The sequence below is a fragment of the Sphaerodactylus townsendi genome, linkage group LG10 (assembly GCF_021028975.2).
Source record: "Sphaerodactylus townsendi isolate TG3544 linkage group LG10, MPM_Stown_v2.3, whole genome shotgun sequence".
In the NCBI taxonomy this organism is placed as follows: Eukaryota; Metazoa; Chordata; class Lepidosauria; order Squamata; family Sphaerodactylidae; genus Sphaerodactylus; species Sphaerodactylus townsendi.
This window is the reverse complement of record NC_059434.1, coordinates 4,537,826-4,558,870: the sequence shown is the minus strand read 5'-3', so window position 1 is coordinate 4,558,870 and position 21,045 is coordinate 4,537,826.

The following is a 21,045-nucleotide window of genomic DNA, read 5'->3' as shown; positions in this document are numbered from 1 at the left end:
CCTCCGCCTCGTATTTATTTAAACACTCAAAAATCGGCCCTAGTTCCTTCACACACGAAATTTTTTTTAAAAAAATTACTCGTCCCTGACTGGGCTCGAACTAACCACCTGTTACACAGCAGCGCAACGCTCAACCATCTGAGTCATAGCACCCCTACTGGCTGAAGGGGTACTCGGCTATAAGTGAATGCAAGTACTGCTCCCTTGTATTGCTATGTAACCAGCCCCACGTTGCCTCAGATCGGCATGGATCTCAATCAGCACATGCTCGCACAGACATGGATCTGACAGGGAAAAAGTAAAAAAAATTCCTGCCCAGCAGCAGCAGCAGCCAATCAGGATAGCCCCGGAGCAGAACATGCGTTCGACAGCTTCAGAGTGGGGAATCCTGCGTTGCTGCTGCCTGAGGATTGTTTGAGGGGCACAAGCTGCCATGGGGAGCAGGAAACCGGGATGAAAAGGTGCCGATTCTTTTCAAACCTGGTTGTATCTACATTCATTTTCTCCGTGGGGAATCGACCTTTGAGAAGGCTCGAATGGGGCCCTTGAACCCATTCCAAGCTGTGGAACTCCTTTGTGTAGCCCTTAAAGACTGGCAAATGTTTTGACACTTAGAAGCCACTTTATGAGATATGTGAGTGTGATTCCGAGTGTTATCCTAGCAGCCTCAAGCCAGCAGAGAAAATCTGAGTTCAAAAATCAAACTTCTATGCAGGTAGACAGTGAAGATGCCATCTGGGTGTGCAGGGTCACTAACATGGAGAGGCTAGCAGAACTCCACTGAACTGGCTGGACGCACCTGTTGAAGTAAACATAAGAGCAGCCATGTTGGATCACAGTTGTGGTCTGTCTATTCCAGCATTCTGCTTCACCCAGTGGCCAATGAGGTGCCCACTAAAAACCTACAAGAAGGACATTAGAAGCCAAGACCTCCTCCAGTCCTTAGCACTTTGAATATCCAAAAGGTTTCAACCTTTGAACAAGGTAGGATGTAACTTGGCTTAGGATTGCACCATTAAAGTATCATTTAAAAACTTAAATGAAAATACCAATCTGCATATATCAAAGTAGAACAAACTGCACACTTTTCTCCCATAATTTTGTTTAACTATCTCTACATAATTAATATCTTCTAGCAATTAGCCTCCCCCTCAGGTAACTAAAAATGTATATTATAGCTTGTTCAAAGCCCTGTGTTTTATAATTTAGTATTTTTAATAGCCTGTGATTTTTTTCTTCATTGTAAATATTTCAAAAGATTTGATAGTACAATAAAGCTTCAGTGCTCTGTTACAAGACCTGGAGAACTCATTAGAATCCTTTTGATATTCCTTGCATCCATTTAAATTACTGTTTTACAGCTATGCAATTATACCTGATAAAATAAAGAGTAAAAAAAAACTCCTACCCCAAATAATGTTGGAATGCTAATAAACTGGGAAGAATTAAATCCACAGAGTTTTCCTCTAACTACAGCATACCAGCTAAACCTTAAATGTATAAGTACTCATTGCATTTAGGCCAAATACAAAAATGTAAATCAGAAGCATTTGAAACTTTCCATGCATAGGTTTCCCTTGTAATGTGGCACGTGTGTGCAACAGAAAGGTACGGGCAGAGGTCAACAAGAGACATCCAGAACTGAGCCAATGCATGCAATGATTTTTTTTTTGGATAATATCTTGAAAGTACATCCATCATGCTGCGATTTCCATGTGGTTTCCTATAAAATCCTTCACGGCACTTGGGCACGTTACCTAAAGGACCTCCTACTCCCATAGAAACCTGCCCATTTACTAAGATCATCCAGGGAGGGCTATCTCTCCATCCCATCGGTACGTCTGGTAGGGACCCAGGAGAGAGCCTTCTTGGTTGTGGCGTCCAAACTTTGGAACCCTCTCCTGTCAAGCCCGGCTTCTTCCTTTTTTGCCCTCCTTTAATTGTCATGTGAAGAAGTTTTTATTTCGGACAGCTTTTAATATCTAGATCTAACAATTGAAGAAGAAGAGTTTGGATTTATATCCCCCCTTTCTTTCCTGTACGAGACTCAAAGGGGCTTACAATCTCATTTCCCTCCCCCCCCTCACAACAAACACCCTGTGAGGTAGGTGGGGCTGAGAGAGCTCCGTAGAGCTGTGACTGGCCCAAGGTCACCCAGCTGGCATGGGATGTATCTTATCTGAATCCCCCAGATAAGCCTCCACAACTCAAGTGGCAGAGCTGGGAATCAAACCCGGTTCCGCCGGATCAGAGTGCATCTGCTCTTAGCCACTGCTCTTAGCCATTACGCCACTGCTGCAGTTTAGGTTTTTAGGTGAATTTTATTGTGGTTTTGATTTTTTGCAATGCATTATGCAATGTTATTGTATTTATTGTATTGGGTTTGACTTTATTGTTACTAGTTATTGATGGGTTTTATTGTATTCTGTAAGTTACCTTGAATATGGAATATGCCTACCCATCACTGCAACTTATCCCTGAAATCAGGCTCCATCCCTAAAGACTGGAAGATATTAATAGCCGCCACCAATCTTTAAGAAAGGGACTAGGGGACCTGGGAAATTGTAGAGCCAGTCAGTCGACATCTGTTCCTGAGTAAATTAGGTAGAATCTGTATCATTAAAGATAAAATTATATAAAACATGTAGAAAAGCAAGACCTGCTGAGAAAGAGTCAGCATGGCTTCTTTGCAGGAGGCAAAATCCCGTCTTACCTAAGAGCTTACTAGAGTTCTTTGAGGGTGTAAACAGGCATGTGGACAGGGGTGAACCGTGGGACATTGTCTACTCTTGGATTTCCAAAGGCTTTTGACAAAGTTCCTCACCAGAGACTCGCTGAGAAACCTCAGCAATGAAGGAATAAGAGGGGGAAGTCCTCCCATGGATTAAAAAAACTGGTTGAGAAAACAGGGAAACAAAGAGGAGTGTAAATGGGAAGTTCTCTCACTGAGAGATGTCGGGAGTGGCGTCCCCAAGGATCCGCTTTGGGACCAGTGCTCTTTAACCCATTCATAAATGACCTGGAAGTAGAAGGTGGGTAAGCGTGGTGGCTAAGTTTGGTAGATGATACCTAAATCCATGTAGGGTGGTGGTAGAACCACAAAGGATTCATGGCGAGAGCTCCAAGCGACCTATGATAAAATTAGGGTGAGTGAGCTCCAGAAATGGCAAATGCAGTTCAGTAGCAAAATGTAAGAGTGATGCAATATAGGGCAAAAATCCAAACTTCACATACATCGCTACAGGGGGGTCAGTGCTACTCAGTCACAGACCAGGAAGGGATTTAGGCGTCTTAGTTGGGATAGTTCCATGGGAATGTCAACTCAATGCATGGCAGCTGTGAAAAGGCAAACTCTATGCTGGGGATCATTAGAAGAGGAATTACGGGGCATAAAACTGCAAGATTGTCACATGCTCCTCTTATATAAAGGAGTGGAGTGCACGACCAAGACTTGGAGTACTGTGTCCAGTTCTTGGTCGCCGTGATCTCAAAAAAAGGATATTGAGGAGACAGAAAAAGTGCAGAGAAGGGCAACAAGGGGATGATTGAGGGGACTGGGAGCACCTTCCCAAGGAGGGAGAGGGGCTGCAGTGTTTGGGACTCTTTAGATTTGGAGAGGAGACGCCTGAGGGGGGAGCAAGGATTGAAGTCTACAAAATTATGCATGGGGTAGAAAATGCTGACAGAGAGAGAATTTTTCTCTCTTCCTCACAATACTAGAACCAGGGGTATCTATTAGAGAAATGCTGGGGGGAAAGAATTAGACTAATAAAAGGGAAACACTTCTTCAGCATGAACGTGTGATTGGTGTTTGGAATATGCTGCCACAGGAGGTGGTGGATGGCCACTTCAACCTGGATGTATAGTTTTAAAAGGGGCTTGGACAGATTTATGGAGGAGAAGTCGAGTTTATGGCTGCCACCAATCTTGATCCTCTTTGATCTAGAGATTGTAAATGCCTTAACAGACCAGGGTGGGATCGTCCGGGAGCAACAGCCGCAGAGAGGCCACAGCGTTCACATCCTACATGTGAGAGTCTCTAAAGGCACCTGGTGGGCCACTGCGAGTAGCAGAGAGCTGGACTAGATGGACTTTGGTCTGATCCAGCTGGCTTGTTCTTATGTTCTTATGTTCTTATGCTCTGAGGATTTCTCTAATGGTTGAATACAGCAATAATTTCCAGTAACTGAAAAGGTTTCTGTCTGAGAAATGGAACTTCCTCACCAGTCTCCTCTTAGGGAAGAGAGAAATGATCCCCAAAATGCTGTTTCTGGAGAAAGAGCATCCAGCCCATTAAAAGTCTGAGGAGTGAATTGGAGGTTTGCGGTGAACAGGAAAATTGACAAATATTTCTCCCTTCTACAGTATTAGTAGAAATGTACTGCCTCAGCCAACCTTAATGTCCTGGCGATAAGCAAGTTATCTGACCGCTATGATCAGCGGTCACACACACATACACACCCTTGAGTCAGATCCAAATTGTTACACTCCTTGGATCTTCCTGAATCTTAAGGTCAAGGAAACTGTTCTCCAAGTTTCATCCTCTTATTGCATTCAGGAGGAAGAGAATAAAATAGAATAAAATAAATATACTCCTGCCTCCATCTTGAATATCTGCACAGAGATGGTGCCGTGATTTGCTCAGAGTACCCCTTGCTAGTCCTTGTTTAAACATTGCCAGGGGAAAGGGTCATGATGCCCTCTATTAGTTACTTCTACTTGCTTAGGTAGAACCCTCAACACAAGGGACAGTGTGCTAGCAGCAAAGTAACCGCCCCAGAGTAAGTGGTACTTGGAAAGAGGTGACTGGGTCCAGATGCTATAATCTATGGTTTAAGATCTATAGAACTTGCATCTTACCTTGTTCTTCTTCCCATCTACACCTTGGAGCATCTGCAAGGATTTGTAAAAGAACCTTCTCCCAGCTGAGGAAACGGCAAAAGTGTAGAGAGGACAGGGAAACCAGAGGTAACAGATCCAGCAAAGCAGTAGGCCTTCACTTTAAATTATCCTTATTCATCCTATTTCTACACCACTTTCCTTCTAGCTCAAAATTGTTTGCAATAAAACAATGGGCTACTGAGTGTAGGTTTAACTTTTCCCAAAGTTCTGATGGCCAAGCAAGCATAAGCATAAGCATTTATTGTCATTGTGCACGCACAACGAAATTTACAAAGAGAAGCCGGGTGCTGCTTTGGCTGGAATGGCAGAGACTGGACCAAAGCAAATGGAATTTTTTTGTGCTACAGAATGGCAGGAACCTGCTAGATCTACTGATTTCTATTGGACTTCTTTCCTTTTTACTTCCTTTTTGCTTTCACCTGGATGACCATAGCAGCACCTGGCTTCTCCCTGCTTGGCCATCAGGACTTTGGGAAAAGTTAAACCTACACTCAGTAGTCCATTGTTTTATTGCAAACAATTGGCATGGGTCGTTCAGTCCTGTCGATTGGACCATTCCGCTCCAGGATCAGGTGACAATAACTATTATTGCTCCCCCGCATCTATATTCCTTACCTATTCCAGATCTATCCCCTCACAACTGTCTATATCCTAGGAAGCAAAGCAAAGCAAAGCCTTTATTGGCATACATAGAACAACAGCAACAAAACACAGAAAACATAAAAATTTTAAAAGGCAAAAAGGATAACCTCAGATATGTACATATTATTACTGGCTCTGGGTTATTTCCATAACAAAGCTTGCAACCTCTTCACAAAAAACAGAATCAGAATTATTCAACAAGAGAAATAAATCTAATCGAATCTGTTGCTAACTCCAGATTGGAAGAGAGGGTGTAGATTGGACATATTTAGGATCTAATTTTAGCAAATGGGGTAGTGCAAATGTACAGCTGGTGAGCCAATGTTTCAACCAGTCTTAGAATTACAGCTACAACCTTTGGATTTAGATTTTTCCAGGTTGCTATTAAACCCGCCATGTAGTAAGGCAGATGGCATGACATTTAGAATCTAGCAATTGTGAAGGCTCTCCTTGAGCAGGGGTTAGTTAGAAAATACAAGTAGTGGGCCATGCGACCCTGCTCAAATGGAATTAAAAATTCCACACATCCTAGGATTGTGTGTGTGTTCTGCTGTTTTATTTTGTGCCTGTGTACCCCCATTTTTAACCTTAATTAAAAATTGTCAAACTTTGATCCACTCTCCTTTGTGTTTCTATATAAAAGCGGATTCTTGTATGTATGGGCATCTGACTCCTGCCCTGTTACTCGACCTCCTTTACAACGCCAAGAGTTCCCCCACCCTAATTCCCCCACCCTAAAAGGGAGATACTTCCCAACACTTTGTGTAATAGCCTCCTCTTTCATGTAGACACTCAACTCAACTTGTGGGGGTGGACAATGGAGATAGTATGCACAACCCCCCTCCCCAGACACACGGCTTGAAAGAAAGTGCACAGGGCTAATTTCTAAAGACTGTCAAGTACCAAAGGGCATCAGCAAAATTATAAATTATTCTTCAGTGAAACAGCACACCATAAAATTTTATAGCTACTTTATGAGGCACCATCTAATTTGATGTGCTATGGCTCTATTAATTATGTGCATAACAATAAAAGTCCCTGCTTTCATTTGATATTATTGACCTAAATACTATTAGAAATGTTCTGCTTTATATGAGCTATGAAACACCCCATCCTATTCTGGGTCCTGACAACTTCCTTTGGGGTTGCCACATCATAGTATGGCCAAGACAGTTAAAACCACACTCCGATTCCACGTCTGTGTCAGGTTCTGCCGACCTCCCTGCAATAACCAGACTGACTTGAGAGCAGAAATTGATTTATTGAACAGGATCTCAGCGCAAGGCCACCAACAACCTTTGCTGGAACTAAGTTGTAATACAGCATTTCAGCGTTAATATTCCTCTCCATCTAACCCCCCCCCCACCTCACCCTCAGGATCCCTGCAGTGACTAGCCATGTTCCAACCAAAGCAAAGTCTCGAGGCCACACCAAAGTTCAGGCTAGAGAAAATGGAAATGCTTTCTCATCCCAGATAAGGCTAAAGGGGTGAAAAAGCATTTTTGCAGAACAAAAAAAGAAAACAAGCCAGGGATTTTCCATGCCACCTTCTCCCGGCCCACCTCAAAGGTCCGTAGCAAGAACAAGGGGAAAGTTGACACATCAATAGGTTTTCACAGGATTTCGACAGTGTGCTCATTTGCTGTCACCGTGGTTCGCAGATCCCCAGCCATCTAACATTTTCTTCTTTACCCACAACTTTCCGGCCAAGAGTACACAGATTTAGTACTAAATTTTTGAATTTTGCTTTATTTCTCGTTCCTTCGTGGTTTCTCATTTATTCAGCTCCATGTCTGTCCCACAAACTGGGTTGCTACCCTCACTCCAAATTTTTTCAGCAGTAGCATGAAACTTTCCCCCTCCTTCTGAAGCCCATTTATCTTCTGCTCACGGGTGATAGGGGACCCTGAGCAGCTTGATGAGCATAGGAGGTTAAGAGTTCGCAGGCCCAACTCCTGGAGGAACCCGGGCTTTGATCTCCTCAGCCTGTACAGCCTGAGCGGTGGGAGGCTTATCTGGGGAATCTCAGACTAGCCTGTACACTCCCCATACACATGCCAGCTGGGTGACCTTGGGCTAGTCCCCACAGCTTCTCCGAGCTCCCTCTCAGCCCCACCCACCCCTGCCAGGGTGTTTTGTTGTGAGGGAAGAGGGAAGTGAGATTGTCCAGCCCTTTGAGTCTCCCCCCTGCAGGAGAGAAAGGGGGGATATAAATCCAAACTCTTCTTCTTCTTCTGAGGGAAGCCGTGAGGGAAGTCCTGCTACAGGAAGGAAAAAGGAGTGGAAATTGCCAACTTAGTCTGGCTTCTCGTGTTCTTACTTTTCAGGCCATTGGCTTTAAACATTCTGCCTTTTCGCTAGTTTCTCATGAAATGTTCCACAGCTTTCCACAGAGCATGGAAGAGTTTTGTGCCACTACCACTACACAATGTTGTCTCTCTGTGCAAGTAAGGGACCGCAAAGAAAATGGCTGGTGTTATAAAGCCCCTGTATAGATCAATGGTATGGCATCTTTCGGCATATTATGGTCAATTAAGGTTGCCAACTCTTCACCCTTTCCTCATTGGAAAGATGTGTCATGATATATATAAAAAAAATAAAGGTTCACAAAAGGTTCATCTTCTAATCAGCAGAAGTTTGCCAACAGCAAGGCCGGAGACAGTAAGTCTAGCGAGGGTCTGCAACCTGAGGCTCTGGAGCCGCATGCGGCTCTTTCAGCCTTATACTGCGGCTCCACATGGCCTGGAGGTCAGAGGGTAGCATGGGTGGCACCTTCTAGAAAGGCTGCTGGTGCTGCTGAAAGGCTGGCGGCCAAACCGAGGCGCTTTTCACCGTCCCCTCCCACTTCCACCTCTCCCTTAGTCTGCTCTGAGGGCTGGAGGGACATGCTCACGCTTTGCTCCTCCAAACCTGGACAGTCGGAGGGTAGTGTGGAGTGCAAGGTCCCTCCAGAGCAGCCATGCCATCCCCCCTCTGGGTTCCCATCATACGAGCAGCCAGCTGCCTGGGCTCCGCCAGAAGCAGAGGGAGCTCTGCATGGTGCCACCTGCCTCCCACAGCGCCACCATCCCCCCCCTGCCCCCGCAGCAGCTGCCATCCCCCACAGTCCCTCTGTCCCTCCGCAACCCCCCCTCTGTCCCTCCAGAGCTGCACCATCCCCTCTGCTGGCCATTTGCTGTAGCACTGGCAGGCCGCAGCCGCCTATCCCCCCTCTGCCCCATGGGAGTGGTGGTTGCCTGCCTGTTGGGCAGAGGGGTTTCCCTGCCCGGCGCCTCGGCCTTCCAGTGCTTGGAAGGAAAGGTGGAGTGGGAGGGAGGCCAAACCGAGGCGGTTCTCATATTGGGAGCCACCTCTCTGGCTCGGTAGATCTTTGGGGTCGTGGAAAACGGGTCCAAATGGCTCTTTGGGTGGTAAAGGTTGCCGACCCTTGCACTAGATGGGCCCCTGGTCTGATCCAGTAGGGCTTTTCTTATGTTCTCTCCTCCATTTAATTCTCCAACAACCCTGTGAGGTAGGTTAGGTTGACAGTATGAGAGCGACCCAAAGTCACCCAGTGAGCTTCCCTGACAAAGTGGGGACCCGAACCTGGGTTTCACAGATCCTGTTCATGAACTCTGACCATTACACTGTGCTGGGCTGTAGGAAACAGCTGGACCTGAGTGAATCGTACAAGCCGCAGAGTGACAAGTTGCCCAGTGGTTGCTGCTGTGCCAGGCCCTGATGAGTTCCCCCACCCACCCCTCAAAGGTGACTGCAACCCTGGAAAAGGCCCTGACTTTTTCCAACAGAGGCGAAGACTGGTAGGCAACACTACTGTGGTTGCTTAGCGATGGCCATTTAGAGGATTTGTTTCTTGAAGCTACTGATGCGCTTCTATTATTTGGGGGAGTTTTAACCCTCCATTCTATATATATATAAATCTATCAGTGCGTTTTTCTGCTGACAGGTAATCTCCCAAACTACTGGACCGATTGTTTTGAAATTTTCACACAAACTTGACGATTACAGCGTGCGGCTAGGTTTCCATATACTGTTTCCACACCTCTGTTGTGTGTACATGTGTCACAACTGTGCCCAGTTATTGTGTACATGCCACACCTGTATACAGTTGGAACCACAGTTCTGTTCACCCAACAATGCCATCCTGCTGGGTCAGTCAAAGCAACACCCTCTGATACAAGGGAACCAACCATGCCTTCCTCTTGGAAAACCACTGCCCTATGGAGGAAAGGGATGGGGCCTGCCATCCTGGACATGACCCACCCACCCCTAGCAGAGGGGGAAGGGGAACGCTAGAGAGGGAGGGACCGAGGCCAGGGTTGCCATGCAAGGGAACGGGAGAGAGGGAGGGGAGCGAGGAGCCCCTTGCCCCTCCCTCCTGTGGAGATGGATCAGAATGTGTATAAATTTATGTATTTAATCAAGGAGGATTAATTCAAATGAAACAAGGACGGCGAATCAAAATGGAGTGTCTCTGTATAGTGACCAGCTGAAGCCTGCATGTTGCCTGGTAAAGGTCAAAGCCATGCTACACCTAGTGCAGGCAGGCTACGAATAACATCTTTGGGATCTTGCCTAAGTGACAGCAGAAAGGTGCATTTCCATGACATTGTGTTAGAACCAGCTAAAATCAATGTGGATTAGTTAAATAAGAGTTCTTCTATATAGTTAAAATGAAAATTCCATAGAAATAATGAGAAATCGATTCATATCTACATGTATTTGTATTTCACCATAATTCTATTGTTGTTAGAATCATTACTATTAGCAATTATGTTTTAACAAAATCAAACTGTTGGGAGACGTTTTATGATCCAGAAGACGTCAAGTTGCATATTCGAGGACATTGGCTTTCTGAGAGCCAAACCAAGAATAACTGGTTTTTCTTGAAGACAGTGAGCTAGCTTTTATGGTAGTCCAGCATATGGGCAAGGATGGCCAGTAAGCTCACAGCGCAGTTTGAATTACAGAAAGCGCAGGACGAATAAGGTTTGTCTTCATGTAAACCAGAAGACAGATCTGACCAATGAGATTCTTAAGGGGAATGAACCATAATACGTAGAGTAAAGGGATGGACCATGTGACGTCTTTGCATCTACAAAACTCTGTGGTCTTCCTATATCTGAGCGCGGACTTCACTTGAGAGCCACCCGGGGCAGCGGGTTTCTCGCTGAGAGCACTAAGCATGGCCTCTCCTTCCTCGGGAGAAGGTCACCTCCTGGTTCTAAAGTTTCAGCCTTTCCTCGGGTAGGGAAGGTCACCTTTTGTAACTCATCTGTATTCTGTAACGTTCTAAATTCCATGTCTTTGAATTGAGAGCTCTCTCCCTCGGGAGAGTTTACATACTGTAATCTTTATCTAAATTCTGCCAAAGTAAAAACTGTCTGTTTGTTTTCTAATGTCAGATGCCTTGTGCCTTTCATTTTAACTTTTAAGTTTTTCTTAAAAACTAACTCAGCTGTGTTGGACCAGAGACTCTCTTCTGGCCCCACAGTTTCTGGCGACCGCGGCAGGACTAGGAAGGAACTTAAGGCAGGACCTAGGCAAGACCTAGGCAAGACTCTGTTGTAAGCGAAAATGACTCTTTTTGTGAATTGAAGGAACTCTTCTGTGAATTGTAAGTGGCAAGAATTTTAAAGGAAGGAAAGCTTGCTCTGGATTGTCAGTCAAGCCTCCTTTCAGTAAATTATAATGGTTGGTGAAGATAGCAATTCCTAGCTACATTGTGGATTATTTCATCACCACCTCACAGCCTCATAAGGAAAACCGAAAGAACTTTCTGTAAAAGGTAAACCAGAAGGGCTTAAGAGTGTGGTTGTCACAGGTGTGCTGCCTTTAAAGAAAGCTCAAAAATCTTGGAAGGGACTAACTGTAAGAAACTTGGTAAATAGTAAGGAAAGAAAAATATTTCCAAGGACGCTTGAGAAAAGTAGTGGTCAAAGAGGGCCATGGGTAACCAATCAGTGAAGCCAAAGGGGCTAACTCCACTGCAATGTGTATTGAAATACAGGAAAGAACTGGGATTTCCTTGTCTGAAAAAGAAAACACTTTTAAAACTGTGTAAAAAAAACTTCTACGCTTTTATGTTCTGGAAGGGGGATAGCATCAGTCTCTCATGGCCCTTTGATCGCAATGTACCTTTAAAATGAATGCTTTTATTCGACAGGCATGTAAGTACACAGAGCAAAATTATCTGGCATGTTTTTATGCATTGATTAATAACCCTGCCTATGTGGAAAAATGTGTGATATCTAACAGTAATGATAAAAGCAGCATTGTAACTCAGAATTTGACCTCATGTGCTCTAGAATGGAGAAAGATTGAGGAAGAGGTTTGGGAAGGGAAAGGGTGTCCAGATCCCCATGTTATCCCAAACATTTCTCCTTCTTTGTCTAAGTCTGACTTTATGGCAGTAACACCAGTGAGTTCTACATCTGTGGCAACTGAGACGGATGAGGAAATGAAAGCTCCCACAGCTTTGAGTGAAATGCCTTGGAAGAAGGTAACAAAAGCAATTCCAGCTGAAGTGTTGCCTGAAGAAGGAATCTGGGAAAATGCATGTCAGGAAGACAAAAGTGAAGTGAGTTGTATCAAACCATGCAGAAGTGGTACCTCTGTGTTAAACCCTGACTGTGATTTCTTTCCAGATAGCAGCAGCTTTGAGGAAAAGAGTGTGGGCTATTCTGTTGTGACTTTGTCAAAAACTGTTGTACTAACTGTTGAAGCAAGTAACCTGTCAGCAAAGATTTCAGCCCAAAAGCCGGAGCCGGAAGGTTTTGGCGTAGAGCAAATGAAATTGGCTGAAGGTCAAAGGCAAAAGGTTTCATTAGAAAAGCAAAATATGTTTTCCCATGATGTTGCCTAAAAGGAACACACATGTGGAACAACAGGCTGTGGATGTACCGTAGATCGAGTGGTGCTTATAAAGTGAGATTTGTCTCCTCCTGCAAGCGGAATGGAAGCCCAAAGGAGAGATCCAGTGCAAACTGCACAAGGAAAGTCCTTTACCGGAGGTAAGAAGATATTTCTTGACAGATTCTGCAGCGGAAGCAGCAGCAGGAGTCTCACCTAGCGTGACTGCCAATGGCTGTGGAAAGGAGACTTTAGGAAAGATGTGGATCCTGAAAAGTCCTGGACTGCAAGTGTGGACTGAGAAGCAGCAGAAGAGATTCTGAGGAGCAAATTTGCCAGGAGGCAAATCTGAAAGGGACAGAAGTTCTCTCACAGCTTCATCTTGCAGCAAACTTCTCAAGAAATCTGGGTTTAATCCTTTTGAACTGACCAGTGCAGGTCTAAAGTCTGGAGGAAAAATTCAGATTCTGAGACTAGGAATGTGTTATTGTTGTGTTGTGTTTTTGTTCTTGTTCTGTCTTTCAGGTATGTGCAGAAAAATCTACCTCAAGAAGTGGACATCAGAACCACTCCAGGTTTTGCTAACCACAACTGCAGCGTTTAAACTGGAGAAAGGCAAGAAGTGGATTCATCTCTTCAGATGCAAAGTTGTCTGTGTGTCAGCAGCAGCAACTGGACGAAAGTTAGGTGTAGCTAGTAATGGAGTCTGGCAAAATCTGAGTTTCATGCTTCCCATTTGGGCAGCATCCCTCCCACGACCAAACAACATTTTGCAACCAGTTCATCTCTCAAAGTCACCATTGCATTATAGAACATGGCCCAACACACAAAATCTGGAACACACCTAGGGCTCCCCTAGTTTAAACAACATTGAAAGTGATGTTATTTGAATCACCCTGAAACAGCATCACTTTTAATGTTGTTAAACCAGAGCCCAGATTCTCCTTTAAATCCAATCTTAAGGGGATAATTTGAGCTCCTGTTTAAAACAACATTGAAAGCGATGCTGTTTCAGGGAAGATTCCCCCCCCCCCCCCCCAACAGCATCATTTTCAATGTTTGTTATTTTGGGTTTTCTATTGTGGTCAGGTTCAGGTATCTTGTTTCCCATTGGGCCATTTCCAGCATCTGTGGCTGGTAATTTCAGAGGTAGTATCACAGAGAGAAGTCTATTATACACTGTGTCCAGCCTTCTATAACAGACTTCTCTGTGATACACTCCTCTGAAGATGCCAAGCCACAGTTGCAGGCTAAATGTTAGAACAAGATCTACTGTGACCACAGCCTGTAAACTCACAACCACCAGTTGAATCTGGTTTTGAAAGCCTCAACAATACTTTTAATGCCTTTTAATCTAGAGAGCTCCAGATTTTAAATCCACTCCAAAGGGAGGTGGATTTAAAGAGAGAACCTGTAGGCTCTAGGAGTGCCTGTCAGGGAGCAATGTTTAAGCTAACAGTACCAAACTTTAGGCATTCAGAAGACTCTCCTGATTAAACCACCCAGGTTTAGTGGAAGTTTGGTTCAGAAGTCTAAAGTTATGGGACTCTCAAAAGGGTAGCCCCATCTACCATTACCCCATTGGAAATAATGAGGATGGAGTTAATTCCTTTGGGGTCCATAACTTTGGACCCCCCTTGAACTAAACTGCACTGAACCTGGGTGGTACTCAGCAGGAATTATCCCAAGGATACCACCTAGGCTTAGCGGCTTGGATTCAGGGGATCCAAAGTTATGGGACCCTCAAAATGGCAGCCCCGCTTACCATTAGCTCCTAATAGCTAATGGAGTATGGGTCACTTTATCTTTGGGGGGTCCATAGCTTTGGACCCTGAACCAAACTGCACCAAATCCTATTGGTAATTACTAGGAGAGTCACCTGGACAATAGTCCGAAAGTTTGGTGCTGCTAGCCTAAAATCAGCCCCTGCAGGCCACAAAATGGGAAAAACCCTGAAAAATAGAAAAGCCACTAACGAACCTGCAATTTTTGCGCCCACCACAAGGTGGCGCCCGGGGCACTTGTCCCCGGATGTCCCCATGGTAGCTACGCCTCTGCTGACGAGTAATCAGCATAACAAGATAAACTGATAGAGACTGTCTCACAGTGGATTGTAAAACCACTGAGAGAAGTGTGTTTCCTGGGTCAAACAGAACTCTGATTTTGTTTGCTAGTTTCCAAGTGTGTTGCAAAAATCATGACAATGTAATTGTTCAAAGCATTTTCTGTTGTGGGATTTGATCGAGCAGATCTTTAATTTACTCACCTACTGTGAAGTTACATTAAGAGTTGCAGGTTTGTTCAAAGCTTTGTTTGCCCAATGTGGAAATGATTCAGAATTGCATTATAAACACTACTATCTGCAGTAGAAGTGTTTTTGGTGCAAGGATGGATTAATGATACAGATTTGAGTGTAAGTGCTAGAAATAGCATCCAGAAAACACCAACATAGTTATGACCCTTACATAGCTATTAATGTTACATAGCAACAAGGTTCAAAAGTTAACAAGTTACATGGGCTATAAGTGAATAAGTTTTGGAAATAGGGGAAAAATATAATCAAAGCCATTATATAAACTCAAAAGGTTTCAAGGGAATTTCATTATGGGACATGTGTTGTATCCTAAAATATGACAAATATTGCTTGGTTTAAGGGTATTTTTGTAATAGGATGATTACTGATTTGTGTGGAAATCATAAATTGTTGTGTGCTTTATATGTTTCATGTATGTATGACTAGTTTTAAAGGAATTATGTTCTGAGACAACATCTATTCTCATGGTAAAGCAATGTCTATTGCAAAGCAACCAGTAAAGGAGAACGTACCATGGATACACATTCTTCTTTATAATTAATGGCAATATGATTACTGATTGTAATTCAAATTACCAAGGAATTATTGGGGGAATTGTAGATGGACTGAATGTGTCATAAATTCTATGTATCTTAATGGCCAACCGTGAGGATTAATTCTAAAATGAAACAAGGATTTAAGAATCAAAATGGAGTGTTCCCTCTGTATAGTGTGACCTCAGCTGGAAGCCTCGCATGTTTGCAAAGGTCAAAAGCCATGTTACCTATGCAAAGTGCAGCTGCTACAGATAACATCTTTGGGATCTTGTCTACTTGACAGCAGAAAGGGTGCATTTTATGACATTGTGTTGTAGGAACTTAGCTTTAAATCAATGTGATTAGTTAAATGAAGAGTTCTTCTATATAGTTAAATGAACATAGAAATAATGAGAATGATTCATATTCACATGTTGCATTTGTATTTCACTTATAATCTCTCATTGTTGTTAGAATCCATTGTATTAGAATTCATGTTTCAACAAAAAAATCAAACTGTTGGGAGATCGGGTTTTATGATCCAGAAGAATGCTCAAGCTGTATTGGCCTGAGGACATTGGTTTCTCTCTGAGAGCCAACCAAGAATAACGGTTTTTTTTCCTTGGAAGACAGTGAGCTAGCTTTATGGTAGTCCCTTACAAGTGCATATGGGCAAGGATGGCTACAAGCATCACAGCCGCAGTTTGGAATTACAGAAAGCTGCAGACGATGAATATGGGTTTATTCTTCATGTAAACTTTTCAGTAAAGACAGATCTGACCAATGAGATTCTTAAGGTGAAACAAACCATAATAATGTGAGAGATGTAAAGGGATGTGACCCATGTGACGCCTTTTGCATCTACAAAAACCTCAGTGGTCTTCCTATATCTCGAGTGCTTGACTCTCACTCTTGAGAGCCAATTCGAAAGTATGGGTTCTCATTGAGAGCAATTCATATGTATGCCTCTCCTTCGGGGAGACAGGTCACCCTCCCCTGGTTCTGTAAAGTTTGTGCCTTCTTCCTCGGGGGGGGGTTGTAGAAGGTCACCTTTGTAACTCATCTGTACCTTGTAACGCCTCTAAATTCCATGTCTTTGAATTGGAGAGCTCCCTCCCTCGAGAGTTTACATACTGTAATCTTTATCTAAATTCTGCCAAAGTAAAAACTGTCTGTTTGTTTTCTAATGTCAGATGCCTTGTGCCTTTCATTTTAACTTTTAAGTTTTTCTTAAAAACTAACTCAGCTGTGTTGGACCAGAGACTCTCTTCTGGCCTCACACCTCCCTTGAAAGCATTGTACAATGACACATGTTCGAACCATTCACTTCCCCTTTTCTTTCTTTTCCACTTCACCAGACTCAGCCACAGCAACGCATGGCCGAGCCTGCTAGTTTATTTTAAAAGAATAGATTTCAGATTCCCCCCCCCCCCAAGATCTATGTTTTTTAGAAAGACCTCTCCTGTGTGTTTGCGCTGCCAGTGTTTGGATTTAAGTATCCACAGATTTGGCCACGTTGAGAGTTAGGTATATTGGTTTTACCTGTACATAACTGAAATGTATGGCGGCATTTTATTTTCTTCTTTGTGTATAACACTTCCTGCCCACCATTCTGGAACAGTATTTCATCACTGATAAAATGACCCTGATTGGACCACATTTTAATGTCATCCACTCGAAAAATCTCTATGGGATAAGGAGCTTGTGGTTCAGATGATCAGGTTGGGTAAAGGCTTTCCAACAGAGCTATCCTTTTACCACCTGTGGTATATTCTTTTAGCTTTGGTCTGAAATTGCTCTTTCATCACGCTCAGTAGTGACTACCACAGCTAATAATAACTGCTGTAAAGCCATGGTTGTGTAAACACTTCTGACAGGAATTAATAACATTCAGGGTCTACCAGTGTTACTCTATAACTACTGTCACAATTTATTAATGTATATGAGGCCTCAGAGCGTACTAGCACAGCTCAGGGGTGCGGGGGGGATGACATTATTGTACTAAATAAAACAAGCACATTTAGGGCATGGCACAAGGGGCTTAGAACTGCTTATTTTCTCCACAAAGGCATTTATGTGTAACTGAATACACGGACCCACTAGGAGCAAAAGGAAAATTTTCCTGCCTCTGCAACTGTGCTACCAATCGACAGCAAGAACCATTGCTGTGCACTGTGGAAAATCATTTGTACTCTGATGTAAACAGAGACTGCTTAAGGTGGGTAAGGCAATGACGCATGCCCATTTGAATCTTGGGATTGTGAGAGAAGCGTTATCTTTTTCATTCGCTACTCAATTGAGTAACAAATTAAAATAAGTGTAAGGTCAAAGGCACTACTGATTGACTGAAATGATTAGCATATCCGTGTCCAAATGCAAAATTATCATATGCCAATATAGTTGTATTTCTTCTAAAAGTGTTCTGTAGACTATAGTTTATTGTGTTTTTGAAACTTTTGGTGCTGGTTGGCTGAGCTGACTGGGATGGCAAGGAATGCTCGGTTGTTTGGCTCGCAGTGCACCTTCTGCAAGTCAAGGTATAGTTGCCAGTTTGACAGACACATGTTAGAACCGTTCGCTTTCTCTTTTCTTTTTTCATAAGCATAAGCATTTTATTGTCATTGTGCATGCACAACGAAATGTACAGCAGCATTCCTCGATGCACACAATTTCAGACTCATACCCCATCCTCACTTTCCCCTTCCTCCACCCATCCCTACACAGCCCCAAACACATCAACACGAAGCCGCAGAGTTTAGCATAGCCACAGCTCTAGAGTAGAAGCTGTCTCTAAGCCTCTTTGTCCTAGTTTTGATAGACCTGTATCGTCTGCCGGATGGTAACAGTTCAAAAAGAGAGTGTGCTGGATGAGACGGGTCTCTCAGAATATTTTGGGCTTTTTTTTAGGCTTCGGGAATTATAGAGTTCTTCCAAGGAGGGGAGAGGGCAGCCGATAATCCTCTGTGCAGTAGTGATCACCCTTTGGAGTGCCTTCCTATCTGCCACTGTGCAACTGGAGAACCATACACAGATGCAGTAGGTTAAGACACTCTCTATAGCACAGCGGTAAAAGGACACCAGGAGTTCTTTCTTTTCCACTTCACCAGACTGAGCCACAGCAACGCGTGGCCAGGTACACTAGTACTGGATAAAATTCCTCTTGATTGCCATAAAATTGTGGTGATCTTGGGTCATCGGTTTCTGCAACTTTGTATAGTATATCATTGAGCAAAAAAGTGGGCTTAATTTGATGCACATCAATTATAGAAAGTATTGCTAATTTTTTCCACAGATTTTTTTTTCATATCTATGTGCCTATAGATGGCACTAGATTCTCAGATTTGAGCATAATGCATGGAGGAGTTCCTTATAAAACAAGTAAAAGGGCATGGTGCTCTCCCTTAAAACTGCGACTGAAAAGTGTAAGAGAGGAATTAATACATATTGATATCTTCTGCAGATATAAAAGACTAGCAGGATGCAATCACCCCTTTTGTTGTAATTATATCTCAGAAGGCTTATGATTTTGCATGGAAATGAAGGTATGGAAAGCGAGAGGAACCTTAGCATGGAGAGAAAGAGAGATTGGGGTCAGCTGAGGTGAGAGGCAGCCATAGAGGTAATTCAGTATGGATGACATTTGAACAAAAGCGCAAAGATGAGTGAATTGGTTGACAATTCAAAAAAATGAAATGACTTAGTGATGTGAAGTCGCTTGAGCTCTGTCTCTCTGAAGCAGGGACTTGGACTGGATGGCCCTTGTGGTCTCTTTTAACTCTGTGATTCTATGATTCTATTCTTTATAGAGTGCTGGACAACTGTGAATGCTTTGGGGGACTGTTTGATTTTAATGAAAGATAAACAAACCAGTGAAAATACTGGAGACCTGACATAATACTGGCATGACATGAAGAAAAAGAAGAAGAAGAAGAAGAAGAAGAGTTGGGTTTATATCCCCCCTTTCTCTCCTGTAGGAGACTCAAAGGGGCTGACAATCTCCTTGCCCTTCCCCCCTCACAACAAACACCCTGGGAGGTAGGTGGGGCTGAGAGAGCTCCGAGAAGCTGTGACTAGCCCAAGGTCACCCAGCTGGCGTGTTTGGGAGTGCACAAATAAGCCTCCACAGCTCAGGCGGCAGAGTGGAGAATCAAACCCGGCTCCTCCAGATTAGATACACGAGCTCTTAACCTCCTACGCCACTGCTCCTCCTAGGATGTCCTGCATCCCTGGGCTAAAGCAACCAGTTATGGCCAGCCCATCACTGTGGGTGGAAACCCTGGCACCTCCCCTCCCCTTCCCCCAGCTATGACATGATGCCATCATGCTTGGGGAGGCTGCAAGACACACGATGTGAAGACGTCCCATGATGCGTTCTGCATTGCCCAAAGTTAGGCCTTGGATCAGCGATGCAGTAGCAGAAACTCAAAACGGATTCAATACAATTCTGCTTGCTCGAGATCTTGCGCAACCCTTATCCTTCCCTCCCTTTATATTATAGTGCTCAGAAATTGGTGGTGCAAAGGAAGATAAGCCAAGGAAGAGTTTTCCTATGTATTCCTGTGGCATAAATCGCTTTGGCACCTGGCAGGGTCACAGTCCGCTCTTGTGTGTGAGCTCAAGTTGAGGAATTTGGAAGCAATTCCTTTTAATGAGGCTCCTAGATCTTCTGGAAGTGGCTTGACTTTCTGTGAGGGTATAAGTCCTAAATCGTGAAGTGTGCAGGCTAAACAGAGAGCCGGGGTGCCAGTGGAAAATATATCTTGAAACATCCTTAACGACTGCAGAGAGGATCAATTAGATCTCTATTTTCATTTTTAGATTAATTTATTTTATACTTGGTCCAGAGAGAGACTCTATTTCATCTTTCTTGGTACTTCTGACCAAATGGCCTCAAATGTTTCTCAAAAGCTTGAAAGGAGGCAATGAATACTGGCGGAATAGTTGGTTTCCGGGCTCATTTACCAGTCAAACATTTTCTCAGACTTTCCTCAGCTTTAACTGACACCTGGCACCCTTCCACTGGAAGCAGGAACAGCAGGCCACTCAAGCCAAAAGGAACCTTTGACTGGCAGGCCGTGAATCTATCAACACTCAGCAAAAACATCCTTTTCCTCTGGAAAATGCAGGATGCCAACTTCGCATTGCTGGAGCTTCAGTGCGCATTTCCATAGGAGCCATCAGACCCACCGCCGTGGCTGACCTAAATTGATTTTTCTAGTCATTCTCTTAATCTAAACATGTGTGCTAAGTTTCACCATCTTTTGAAAAATGGGAGCATGTTGTCCTTGCGAAGCAGTCCTGTGTTTATGCTGCCCGCGTGCAGATGATCTTTTCTTGCTGCCATCTTATTTGTGCACGAAGCTTTTGGCAAAAAGTATGCATTTTAATTCCTTTTGCCCTCAAGAATCTCCGTCTCACTCTGAAACGTAAACAGCACTCATTTATTGAATCCTGTGTGGTATTTATTTTTCCTGAGGTGGGAAGATTGGGCACTGCAAAGACACTTTTATAAAGCCTGTCTTCCTTGTAGAAAAGTCATGCTTGTGCAGCACATTTGTGTAAAAGCGGTGAACTGCTATTCTGCCCACAGCGGACATAAAAATAGGTGGCTTTCTAAAAACACCAGGTAGCCCACTGTCAAAACCTCTATGCTGCTTTAGATGGTTCTTCAGACCATTGGCTTCTGTGAGCAGAAGTCACTCTGAAGAACCGTCTAAAACAACATAGAGGTTTTGACAGTGGGCTACCTGATGTTTGTAGAAAGCTCCTGAATCAAACAGTTTGGCTCCTATCATTATGATTATATGACCCTGGGAGCCA